The following is a 14,503-nucleotide window of genomic DNA, read 5'->3' on the forward strand; positions in this document are numbered from 1 at the left end:
GAAATTTCCGACCTTTAAATCAAATGCGATGCATCAACAATGGGATGAAAATGAATGAGATGCCAACATATAAACGTCGAATTCGAAACTGGAAAGTTCATGTTAAACTTAATAAATCAAACAAGTAGAAACTGTCGAACATTCAAATACTTAAGAAAAGACTACTGCTAGCCCGTAGGAGGATTAAGCTTGTACTTTGCATACGAAGCTGTAGAGAGTAGTGGAACTAAATAAAAGCGACATGTAGATAGTTGACCAAAATTCAGATATAGAAAATTAAGCGTTTGCATCCCCATACTACCTGCAACATATCTTTTCACAAGACTATATATATACTTTACAAGGGGTATCGACTCTTATCCATAAATCTGATCCCAACGTGTATACCTGAACTCCATCCTTATCTAGATATACAAACTTGTAGTCATTTATTTTGCTTTCGCAACCAAACCCATAAGCTTTAGCATCAGGCCAAGAAATAAAGCTTGGTGGTATAGTTTTCTTAGATTCTTTAGTAGAAGGATTCCAAAAAATCAATGTACGATTTTTTTAGAAGGGTTAGAAATCCATGGGCCTAACTAGGTTGTCCTAGACGATGTGGTACTATTTAACAATAAGCACCTACACAGAGCAAGCCATTACAAGATCCATACATTCTAATGCTACGAGTACTTATCTCTCCATTCGCTGGATCATCCATTAGAACGGCTCCTTCAGAGTTGCGTGTTATCGACGATGATAATATTGATCCATAATCTATAGAATAGAGGAAATATTTATCGTCACTAATGACCCGTGTGTTAGTATATATCGTATATATGTTCATGAGTCTAGGGTTTCTGCTGGTAAGAGTAAGGTGATGATTAGAAAAATTTAGGACCACAAAGTAATGAATACCAACTCTTGCATACGGACTTGAAACGTAAGATGGATTTCACAGGTAACCTTAATAAAATCTCTTCTTCAATCTCAGGGGAATGCTTGACATTGTTGCTTCTTTTTTGCAAACAAGTAGGGATTTAGGGTTGAAAGATATACGTGAAATAACGGATCCTCGGTAACTCAGTTCCTCACCATTCCTTTAACGAAAGAAAACTCCATGTTTTTACTTTTATATACGAGAGAGTTAGGTCTACATGCTACGGGCCTAACCCGCCAAAGTCCAAATAATTTTCTTTTTAGTTTTGACGGGCCTGGGTATCTGATCCAGGAAAGATCATTGACCTCTTATTAAGGAAAAACAATCCTAAAGATAATATATAATGTTTATTCAACCTAGAATATGATTGCCTGTTAAAAATCCAGTAGTTCTCTCAAAATAATCGAGAGTTTGTCATTTCATATATATATGCAATTCATCTTCACCAAACTTCAGTTTTAATTTTTTTGTATTTAAATCTATGAGCGTAACAAAATCCAAATGTGATTTTGACAATTAGCACCAACAACAAATCGTCAATAATAATGAACTGTATCTTAGAAAAATATCTGCTTGTAACACATAACAGGTGTAAATATGTGCTCGAGGAAATATTTTGAAATACATACACTAAACTTTTCCTAAACATCAACCATGGAGAAAAAAGAAAAAAGAAAAACCCAAAACAAAAAGTGAAAACGGAACACATTTTAAAATACGGTCTTGCTAGACCCACCGAAGAAGATGCACCGTGAAATGCACCGAGAGAAATCGCACGGATTTAGAGCAGCGTTCGATGCATTGGGATAGGGGTAAGATAAAAGTGGGCCCATCCATCCTCTCAGACGGTGCAAATTTTTGGTTGGGTCAGTCATTATTGTTTAAAATAATCAACTTTTTTAACAGTTTTTCTTTTTCCAAAGAGCCGTCGTGGCATATTATTAAAAATCGAATTTAGGTATAACATCGGTGGAGGGAAGCCTAACGACAAGCTGATTCCCAACGCCTTTTTGAATGGAAATAACTAATCTATAAAAAAGAGAATTGCCAATCTTATAAAGGTGCAAAACTCTAAAGTTGTACTAGGGTGATCTAATGGAGGTTGAAGCTAAGTTTAATGGCTGAAAGATTTTCAGTTTTCAGTCGCCTGAAAATTGTCGAAATCCTAAGCTAAGTTTTTTTTTTTCTTTTTTGTGTGTGTGCACGCGCCAATAAGCGTTGTTTTCCTCAATTAAGGATGTTAACCGGTAAGGAAAATCTCCATATCCGGTAAGCATTGTCTTCCTTAACCCATAAATTCGCAGTTTTTATTTGTTTCTCACAAAAGAGTAAGAAAATGCAGCTCTCCCCTTATTTAGCTTTTAAGGTATAAGAAAATGCATCTTTCCCCTATCTCCTCTCTCCCTACCTGATTTTGTTTCTCAGTCCGTCCATTTCTAGCCGTTGGTCTATGTCCGTTTATGCTAACGACTAGTTCTAACGGTTGTTTTCCGCCGGAACTCTCATCGGACCTTCCCTTTCTCACCCTTATTCTTTCTCCTTTGATTTCCACTGATCCTGCTATCCACAATTAACCCTCTCTTCTATGCTCTGTGTTTGATTTTTATGCTCTGATCTCCTCATTCCCTCTCTATTCTCTTTCTCCGATGGCAGCCATTAAAACAACTCGTATCACTATAACTAATCTCATCACAGACTCCCCAGAAATCACATAAATCACTGACTCCCTATAAATCACAAATATCACCAACATCCCAACAATCACACATCACACAGATTACACCTACAATTACATCTACAATATCAAAATCACAAGCTATCTCAGGAATGAAGACCACCCTCCTCACTCCAATCAAAATCACAATTTTCACAAATTTCACCAGGATTACCAAAAATACAAAAATCACAAATTTCACCTACATATGGTTGATTTCATGATACCCATTTGTCTCAATTCCAAGGCGGTGAAGGTTTTTTCAGGAAGTTATCATTAAACTTCAAGGAATTGAAGATAAATTTCAGGCCTGAAATTTTCCCCCAATTCACCATGTTTATCAAATTTCAATTTGAATCACAGGGTCTTCTACCCTCAACTCAGAGGCTTCTAGATGGTACTGCTTCTTGGGTTTTCTATTGGAATTTCAGCTTATCTATTAGATGGATGCTTAACAGAGTCAAAGAAGACACAAATTTGAAGCTCATACTTCCATCACTATTTCTGAGGTATCTTGATTACTATGAATACTGGGAAATCATATGGATACCTACTACATTTCTCACTGGTATGCTCCAACTTTCTTGGTTAGTATCTCTGACAGGAAGTAAGTCTCTGAAACTTTTCTTTACTAGCTACATAACTCTCTTTCTATTGAACCTCCAGAGTTTATGCTTTCCTAAGATTATTAACACTGATTTAAATCCTAGCTCTAGTTGTAACCTGAAACATGTTAAAATCCAGATTTTACACTCTAGGTGGATTTGCACTACTGTTTTCATGCTCTTTCATAATGATTACCTACTTTGCATTCAGATCACCAATACTCATACTCATTTTGTGCAAATTAAATTAAATTCTGATAAACAAGTACTAAAACCCATTCACATGTTGTTATACATACTTACTGGTTTGTTTCAAAACAAAATAAACACTTTCTGTCTTGGTTTACTTTTCCTTAACATCACTCTGTGCAGTATGTTAAAGCATACCTGGCTTGATATTCTTGGCTTGTTCAGTCTCAATAGCAGCATCCTTTACAGCTCTAGCCATCACATTTCTGTATACCTTCCACAGCCCTTGCATCAGCCTCAGGTGGCAAAGTGTCAACAGCAGGAAACTCATGGAGTTGGGGCTCTTCTCCAAACATAGCACTAGCTTTTGCAACTTTGTATATTCGGCCCACAATCCTAGAATCAACCCCAGGAACCACAAATTCATCCCTAGGAATTTCAAGTGGATGGGTAATCTCTCCATCTCCAGATTGTGCTACCTCAACAACATCCTGAGCCAACTGTCTAAGTGTTGGAGAAAGCATAAACAAATTAGGGAAGGCTATCTGGCCAGGAGTTGGTGGAATTGTAGAATTGATGCGAATTTGATCCTTGGCATGTTCAGGTATAGGAGATGCAAAGAATCCCTGCTGAGTTCCCCCACATACAATCCTCTCATCATCCACCAACACAATACCTTCTTTTATAGCTCGTCGGCCTTTCAAGGGATGCACAGCAAACAAAACCCATCCATCCATCACACCCACCAACTCTCCATTTTCAATCCGGCCTTGATTAAGCCTTCGTGGTGGAGCTCCTCTACGGATTGTCGCCTGCACAACCCTATCACTATCTCTTTCTCCCTCTCTAGACCCAGACATGCCACCCTTTTTGTGCAGCTGATGCATGTTATTAACAGAAAAGCCTTCAACTATCTTTACAGCATCATCCTACAAAAATTACCCACAATTATTCAAAATAATCTCAATCTGACCACATACTTAATTTTTGAAATTACAAAAAAAAATTAGATTGATTTTCAGAAAAGCAAACCTGCACCAAATGAGGGCTGACTTGGGCACTATGCTCAGTTGCCTGATCATTATGCTCAGTTGCCTGGAGTTTCTTTGCTTCTTTCCGGAGATTCCTTTATGCTTCCATGGTTTGGTGTTGCAAATTTCTCTCTCGGAGGGGGAAGTTATTATTCAAGAAGTTTTTACTACAAGTGTTTCTTCTCAAAGGAAACTGAATAAGAAACTGAAAAGATTTAGCCTTCCAGAGGGTCAAATCGATCTGAGAAGAGTAACAATCTTCAAATTTCAAACGTCTAATATAAGGGGGATCCGCCAGATGCATAACCTAGAAGCTAGATCATGCAACTTGATGCATAATTATATGCCTACTGGAAATTATGCTTGGCCTAGCACAAGCAAGGAACAACCATTGGCTCTTAGGAAGCGGAAAATAACGCTTGGCATGAAACTCTTAATTGCTATCTCGGGTCAGACCATGCGCAAAAGAATTCAGAGCATAACCATCATCACCAACCCGACCATAACCCGCACCGACACAGGTTTTGGATGACTATACTCCACACCTTGTTGGCCAGAGTCAACAACACTATCTCAATCCGCCACGAATGCAAGTACAAGGACCACTTCAAAAACAACGTTTGCTTCGACGACAAAAGACAAAACTAACCCATGCCAAACTTTCAAAATTAAAGTTAATCACATCGTTTTCAGTCTTTATGGAAGTCAGGCCAACATCATATACCACCCTCAATAGGAAGGACAAGGTAAATATCTCATCTCTTTAGATAACAATAATTTTTTTTCAGTTTGCAGGTACTTGAGCCAGATCACATTAGTCATCTACAACAACAACAGCTATCACAAGTCAAATTACAATATCTTATCTGCATCCTTGGAACAACTTTGGACTAACCTGAGCGAAACCCACAATTACTTCCAAAACCCCTGCATAACTGACATTGTCAAGAATCTTTTTCAAATTAAAGGTTGGCTGGATACACCTAAACACCACTGCTGGCCTTATCACACCATAATGCATATTGATCAAAACTGCTGGTTGATTTATGTTAACTACATTTTCTTCTGTTTCCATATGGCTTCTTCCTCAACTTTCCCCAACCCATCCATAGAAAATCTAGTTGCACAAATGAACAAAACTCTAAATATGCCGGAAGCAGATTTATACCCCAAAGTCTTCTTAAACCCTGAAAACATTAGAACCAAGCAAGTTTTAGATTGGAAATGGTGCTTCATTGGAAAGATCTGCAATAATATCTGCTTTGAAACAGCTAGAGTCAACAACTTCATCAACAACAACTGTGAATTCAATGGCAGAGTGGAGCTAGAAATTTGGAACAGGAGAAGGAACTATTTTATTCTCAGACTAACTCATGAACTAGACTATGAAACTCTCAGGAATGGAGGAACTGGAGGAGTTTTCGATAAACTTATGGTCCTAGTTGGTGTTCCCTTGGGAGGTCCAAAATTAATTCATGAAGAAAAATTAACAAAGGTAATGATCTGGCTGCTCACTAAAAGAATCCCCAAACACATCATACCAGATATCCATAACATTCTACAACCAGTTGGAGTTTATCAAACTGCCAATAAGCCTTATGGAAGAAACAGATTTGAGAAAAACCTAGAAGTTAAGCTCACCATTGATGTTACTAAGCCCTTAAAGTTTGGTATTGAAGCATTCGAAACCCCAACTGTTTCTCATTAGCTTGAGTTTTCTTATGCTCTCAATGGTATCAAATTCTGTAAAGTTTATAGAATTCTAAATCACCCATCTCCACCCTGTCCCATTCCACCTAAACCATCAAAATCTCATTACTCACACTACAAAAGTCTACCAACACCTCAGCCTATACTACTACCACAAACTGCTTTTCAAAAATTTGTTCAAGAAGGAAAAAATATCATTCACAGAGGTTACACTGATGCTGATGCAGCCCAAGTCTTTGAAATCAAGATGAGAAATGCTAAACAGAGAGAATTAGAAAAGACAATAACAAAATTTGCTCCTTCATCTTCTAAACACCTCACCTTTGGAGCTTCTTGATGGTTTATCAAAAGTGATTGTAGTAGTGGTAAAAACTGGGTCTTTTCAGACTTGTGAAGAAAACAATTTTTATAGATTTAAATTAAACAGGCAACTAAATAAAATAATTCAAAGTTTTGGAGAAAAACACCAAGACTAGGATTCCACCAATGACCATTTTAATAGTAAACTCTAAATAGTTCTTATGCAATTTTATCTTTAAAATCAATTCTAATATTTGCCTCAAATAAGTTTTTGAAGTAATAATTGTAATTAAAAAGTATAAAACATCAAAAGTTACTAAAACCCAGCATGCTTCATCAATTCAATTCACAATTACTCAAGAAAAACTATTAATTCAATTTTAATTCGTGCAAATAATCAAATAATAATATTGCAAATAAATATAAAAATTAGAATTATACCAATAAATTACCAATGGTTTCCTCCGTCGTCTCGGCTAATGGGTTTAGCTCCTCATCCCAAAAACACACTCACAAGATAAATTCATGGCTAAAATAGATGTTTTTATTGATGATTATATGATGAAATAGAAATTAGCAACGCTGTAGTGGTGTTACAGCGCCACTGTTACAAAAGAGTATGGTAATTTAAGACTGCTGTAAACGATAACTATCTACTGCTGTGAAACAACGACAGTGGTATGAAAATAAGTCTGCTGAAGAACGACTGACTCTGCGAGTCTGTTCTTCGTGTTCTTCAGAAGCTTTAATGGCAGCAGCAGCAGCAGCGTTGTCTCCTCTATAATTGCTTCTCCTAGGCTCTCATCGAATCTAAACTCTCTCCTAAAGGTTTCTCCACCTTTCTTTAATGTAAACCAACACTTATATAGCCTTCAGATTCCCTAGAAACTCGATCAAATTCGAGAATAAATCTCTTATTCTTCACGTGCAGTTTGAACAATAATTCCATCCGTCGATCTTTGTATGCGTCTGTGAGCTATTCTATTGCTCCCAAAATCTTCTATGACTTGAACTCAACTGTTTTGAAGTATATCCCACGCAAGAATCTCTCCCAAATCTTTCAAACCAATTCAAAACCCTAAACAGGGACCGTGTGCACTGTCTTGACTTTGTGTGGATTTTGTGACTTATCCAGCCCAATTAGATGGGTCTAATCGCTTCTAACAGGTCCCTTATGTCTTGTAGAGTCTGTAGGTATCAAATTTGCCCATTGAATCGCCTTCTAGGTCGCTCAAATCCTTGATCCAAAACTGTTGACGCTGCTGCCTTTTTTCCCGCCAAAATTTTCTTTTGAATTTGAGAAGTTGACCTCCCCTTATCTGTGGCTGGTCTCCCTTTAGCAGATGCCTGGAAATGGGTCACCTCTTAGTAATTAGGTTACCCCTTATCCAAAATCAAGGGTCCGTATAGCAAGTGTCCTCTGGGGCATTTTCCGCATTTTTTTTCGGGGTTCCTCCGGGGTATTTCTGGGATACTTCCGGTACACTTCTGAGGCGCTTCCGGTACGTTATCAACGGAGGTCCAAATGCCACATTTTTAGCCAAATTCGCCGCAAGAGATTATTTTCCAAAAACACCTACAAATACATAAAATAACCAAATAAGTACAATATCGAGTACTAACAATATATACAAATGAGCTATATTAGACACATAAATGCGTCTATCAAATACCCCCAAACTTATTATTTGCTAGTCCCGAGCAAATCAAAACTACAAAATAAAATCCTAACTCACTGTCGCAGGCATCGTCGATTGCATTTAGCGTATGCAATATGCCTTTAAACCCCTAGGTGGCCCTAGTGGCCGAGTTATAGTCTCGGGAGGGCTTACCAGAGATATACCCACAAAACCTGTACTCCAGACCTTAGCTATCTACGCAGAACCTTGGAAGGCACTAAAGAATCTCCTTGGTTGGCATACTTATTGACTACAGGAAGAAGTACCCTGATGCGAAATTCCAATTGCTGTACACGAGTTTGCACTCAAGCATACTAAAATTCATATAAAGTGACAGAGCTCTACTCAGATAGTTGCACTATGGACATCATATTCGGAGTCAAACTAATCACATGGAAAGATTAAGAGATGGATATAGAAAAACATAGATGGTTTTGATGTTTACTAAGTGAACGGCGTTTCCCATATCTGTCTGAAGGCCTCCGCCAAAATGAACCTATCCTAATGGATTGAGATACTAGTCTGACTAATATCAACACAACTGGCATATACAAGGGTACCAGTGGTCGATAACCTAACTCTAGGTCAACACAACTGGCATATACAAGGGTACCAGTGGTCGACTTTATTGAATTTATTCCTTTTGGTCAAATGGTCTGGTCTCAATTTCTTTTTTTTTTTTTTTTTTTTTTTTTTTTTTTTTTTTTTTTTTTTTTTTTTTTTTTTTTTTTTTTTTTTTTTTTTTTTTTTTTTTTTTTTTTTTTTTTTTTTTTTTTTTTTTTTTTTTTTTTTTTTTTTCATGGTATCTCAATCACTCTAATTCACCCTAGCATTGGTAACAACTTGAATCGTGGGCCCCACCTATCACTTAGAGAAACATAGTTTAAAAACAAAATAAAATAAAAATAGAAGTGAAAAGGACTCAACGAGATATGGTGAAACTATCATGTTATTTCTAACACCTGAGCTCTGTGCTTTTATGAATAGACTCTTTAGATGTTTCCATCTAATCAGATTGGTTCCTCAAACTCCTACAATCAAAATGCTTCCATCCACTTAGATTAGTTAGTGCAATCCTCAATAGGCATAAATTTCTAGGCTCTGGAGTTTATTTATTGCAACTAAAAAGTTTCTCCCATACCCCCAAACTTAAACCTAACATTGTCCTCAATGTTCTAAAGATAAAATTAAAAACATGAACAAGGAGAAACTATTACCATTCGAAGAAAAAGAGTTAATGAAAGATATTACCTGGTTGCATGAGTTTGGGTTACCTCCCAAGAAGTGCTAAGTTTAAAGTCTTCAGCCAGACATAGAAAAGGTTTAGTCAACTCGAACCGTATAACAATAGCCGGAATAACTGTGGGTCTTTAAAACCAAAAAGAGCTGACAAAAGGAAACTGCAGTGAACCAAGAAAATGTACAAGACTAGCATGCCCTTACCTAGTTTCTGGATAACTATCGCTAATTGCGGTTCAGGTTCAGGTTCTATGAAGGGGTCTAAATAGACTATTTTCCTCGGATGCATTTCCTCATAGGTAGGATTCAAATTATTAGGTCCTAGAGTCTGGAAAAACTCAGATAAGAATCTGGAATCACAAAATAACCTAAATAATTTAGGATCCTCTAAGTCAATTAGGTATGAATTACATAGTTGACCACAGTCAGAGTAGTGGTCATTCTGAAGCAAATGTGTCGATTCTAATTTCCTAAAGTACTTAGGCTTAGTCTTAGAACTTAATAAGTGACACATTTGAAATCTAAACGTTCCCACAGTTGGAAGAAAACTATTTGGTGGGAAAACAAAGTCAATCTGGGGATCATAGCCTGGGCAAACCACATCAACCAGAGGATGGGTTTCTAACGACTGAACTTTTTTCATGACATCATTAGGTTCGGGAAACCTAGTATGAAGATAATCTTGTAAGATGGTTGAGGCATGGATATCAAGTCCTATGTGAGGCGACTTTCTGAGAGTTAAAGGTAAAGCACTAGGAAAGTGATAATCACCCCCAAACTTAGAGTTTTCAGTGTTTCTAGTTAGACTAGCCACAATCTCCCTAATTTCTAGGTCATCAGATTCCTGAAAATGGGCAATTGATTCTTCTAAGTTGTAATATTGCAGTGTATCCTCATTAATCTCTACGAGTTCATCTAAGACTATTGTTTCTAAATCGTACGACTCTGAAACAGTATTCTCAGGGTAAAACCGTTCCTCGAAACCATCATCGATTACAGTTTCTAAATCGTTCGACTCGAAAACAGTAGTCTCAAGATAAACCGGTTCCTCTAAACCTTTATCGGATTCGTAAACAGGAAAAACTACATCGTCTAAAACAGTGGAATCCCTAATCAAATCCTCGTCCTTTTGAATAGGTGAATAATCATAATAATTATTTGGATTTGAACTAGAAATAATATAATCATTATAAAGCTCAATTGGATTACTAGATTCCTGATTACTATGCCTACATATTTCAGATTCTTCATCACTACTATCCTCATCATCATAATAGTACGAAGATGATTGAACCTTATCTAAATAAGTAGTGTTACCAATTATAACCTCGTTATCTTGATACCTTAGTGCTGCTGTTGATAAGCGACGCTGGTATTCTGCTGTTGAAGAACGACGCAGGTGTACTGCTGCTAGCACTGTTGAAGAACGACGGTCCTGGAGGGTCCGTTCTTCGTCTTCTTCTTCCTTCTCGAGCAGCAGCAGGAAGCTTTCCTGCAGCTTCCTGTTCTTCGTCTTCCAGCCTCTCTGCTGCGTCTCTGTGGTCTCTAAACTTCCCCAAACTTCTTGATAAAACTTTCTCTCACTTCCCACCAGCCTTTATATACCAATAGGGTCCAAATAACTCGATTAAATCCGAGTTTATCTCCCTTTTTTCTTCACGTGCAGTTGAGAGAGAAATCTCTTTTCTGTTGCTTTGTACGCGTCTTCTGGCAATTTCTTACGCTCCAAAATTCTCCTAATCCTTAAACAAGACTAAATACACTTTACTTCAACGTAAAACTCTCCCAGAATCTCTAAATATATTTGAAAACTTCACAGAGAACACATATTCTGTTTGGACTTTGATCGCTTCTCACGGCCATTCCAGCCCAATTCGATCAGCCCAATCACTTGCATAGGGTCTGTTTAGGTCTAACAGGATTATCCCAACTGATTTCCGGTGTTTAATCGCATTAAAACTCCTCCAATAATCGAACCAAAATCTGCCAGACGATGCATGCATTTTCCCGCCAAAATTTGCTTTTAAATTTGAGAAATTGACCTCCCCTTATCTGTGGCTGGTCTCCCTTTAGCAGATGCCTGGAAATGGGTCACCCCTTAGTAATTAGGTTACCCCTTATCCAAAATCAAGGGTCCGTATAGCAAGTGTCCTCTGGGGCATTTTCCGCATTTTTTTTTTCGGGGTTCCTCCGGGGTATTTCTGGGATACTTCCGGTACACTTCTGAGGCGCTTCCGGTACGTTATCAACGGAGGTCCAAATGCCACATTTTTAGCCAAATTCGCCGCAAGAGATTATTTTCCAAAAACACCTACAAATACATAAAATAACCAAATAAGTACAATATCGAGTACTAACAATATATACAAATGAGCTATATTAGACACATAAATGCGTCTATCAAATACCCCCAAACTTATTATTTGCTAGTCCCGAGAAAATCAAAACTACAAAATAAAATCCTAACTCACTGTCGCAGGCATCGTCGATTGCATTTAGCGTATGCAATAAGCCTTTAAACCCCTAGGTGGCCCTAGTGGCCGAGTTATAGTCTCGGGAGGGCTTACCAGAGATATACCCACAAAACCTGTACTCCAGACCTTAGCTATCTACGCAGAACCTTGGAAGGTACTAAAGAATCTCCTTGGTTGGCATACTTATTGACTACAGGAAGAAGTACCCTGATGCGAAATTCCAATTGCTGTACACGAGTTTGCACTCAAGCATACTAAAATTCATATAAAGTGACAGAGCTCTACTCAGATAGTTGCACTATGGACATCATATTCGGAGTCAAACTAATCACATGGAAAGATTAAGAGATGGATATAGAAAAACATAGATTGTTTTGATGTTTACTAAGTGAACGGCGTTTCCCATATCTGTCTGAAGGCCTCCGCCAAAATGAACCTATCCTAATGGATTGAGATACTAGTCTGACTAATATCAACACACTGGCATATACAAGGGTACCAGTGGTCGATAACCTAACTCTAGGTCAACACAACTGGCATATACAAGGGTACCAGTGGTCGACTTTATTGAATTTATTCCTTTTGGTCAAATGGTCTGGTCTCAATTTCTTTCTTTCTTTTTTTTTTTTACTTTTTGGTAACTACCATTTTTTTTTCATCTCTTTTTCTTTTTCAACTTTTTTTTTTTCATGGTATCTCAATCACTCTAATTCACCCTAGCATTTGTAACAACTTGAATCGTGGGCCCCACCTATCACTTAGAGAAACATAGTTTAAAAACAAAATAAAATAAAAATAGAAGTGAAAAGGACTCAACGAGATATGGTGAAACTATCATGTTATTTCTAACATCTGAGCTATGTGCTTTTATGAATAGACTCTTTAGATGTTTCCATCTAATCAGATTGGTTCCTCAAACTCCTACAATCAAAATGCTTCCATCCACTTAGATTAGTTAGTGCAATCCTCAATAGGCATAAATTTCTAGGCTCTGGAGTTTATTTATTGCAACTAAAAGCTAACAAAAAGTGTTTCTTCCCCACCCCCAAACTTAAATCTTACATTGTCCTCAATGTTCTAAGGATGAAAATAAAAGCATGAACAAGGAGAAACTATTACCACTGGAGGGAAAAGAAATAAGGAAGGATATTACCGTATCACATGAACGCGGGAGCCTCCCAGTAAATGCTAAATTTATAGTCATTAGCTAGACATCAAATACCTCAAAAAGAATTTTCACCTTCCAAAGTCGTATACCAATAGTCGAAATAATTGTGGGTCCATAAGACCAAATAGAACTGCCACAAATAGGAGACAAATGCTCAAGATAAGAAAAATGAGCAGATAGAGCACAACCTGATCTAAAGTTTCTCGCAAGACAACTGGATTTATCTGAGGTGCCCACTTGGGCTTCATATGAGTGTCTCGGAAAACAGATTCATCCGAAAAACGGGTCTCTAACATTTGGATTTTCTCCTGGACATTATCAGGCGGATCAGGTTGTGGAGTCTGAATACACTCAAGCGATACCTCAGATGCACTAGGCTTGAGTCCCAAGTTAGGGACTTCTATTGGGGATAATTCCATCTGTCGATCTTTGTATGCGTCTGTGAGCTATTCTATTGCTCCCAAAATCTTCTCTGACTTGAACTCAACTGTTTTGAAGTATATCCCACGCAAGAATATCTCCCAAATCTTTCAAACCAATTCAAAACCCTAAACAGGGACCGTGTGCACTGTCTTGACTTTGTGTGGATTTTGTGACTTATCCAGCCCAATTAGATGGTTCTAATCGCTTCTAACAGGTCCCTTATGTCTTGTAGAGTCCGCGGGTATCAAATTTGCCCATTGAATCGCCTGCTAGGTCGCTCAAATCCTTGATCCAAAACTGTTGACGCTGCTTCCTTTTTTCCCGCCAAAATTTTCTTTTGAATTTGAGAAGTTGACCTCCCCTTATCTGTGGCTGGTATCCCTTTAGCAGATGCCTGGAAATGGGTCACCCCCTTAGTAATTAGGCTACCCCTTATCCAAAATCAAGGGTCCGTATAGCAAGTGTCCTCTGGGGCATTTTCCGCACTTTTTTCGGGATTCCTCCGGGATATTTCTGGGATACTTCCGGTACACTTCTGAGGCGCTTCCGGTACGTTATCAACGGAGGTCCAAATGCCACATTTTTAGCCAAATTCGCCGCAAGAGATTATTTTCCAAAAACACCTACAAATACATAAAATAACCAAATAAGTACAATATCGAGTACTAACAATATATACAAATGAGCTATATTAGACACATAAATGCGTCTATCAAATACCCCCAAACTTATTATTTGCTAGTCCCGAGCAAATCAAAACTACAAAATAAAATCCTAACTCACTGTCGCAGGCATCGTCGATTGCATTTAGCGTATGCAATAAGCCTTTAAACCCCTAGGTGGCCCTCGTGGCCGAGTTATAGTCTCGGGAGGGCTTACCAGAGATATACCCACAAAACCTGTACTCCAGACCTTAGCTATCTACGCAGAACCTTGGAAGGCACTAAAGAATCTCCTTGGTTGGCATACTTATTGACTACAGGAAGAAGTACCATGATGCGAAATTCCAATTGTTGTACACGAGTTTGCACTCAAGCATACTAAAATTCATA

This window comes from Papaver somniferum, chromosome 10 (assembly GCF_003573695.1).
Source record: "Papaver somniferum cultivar HN1 chromosome 10, ASM357369v1, whole genome shotgun sequence".
In the NCBI taxonomy this organism is placed as follows: domain Eukaryota; kingdom Viridiplantae; phylum Streptophyta; class Magnoliopsida; order Ranunculales; family Papaveraceae; genus Papaver; species Papaver somniferum.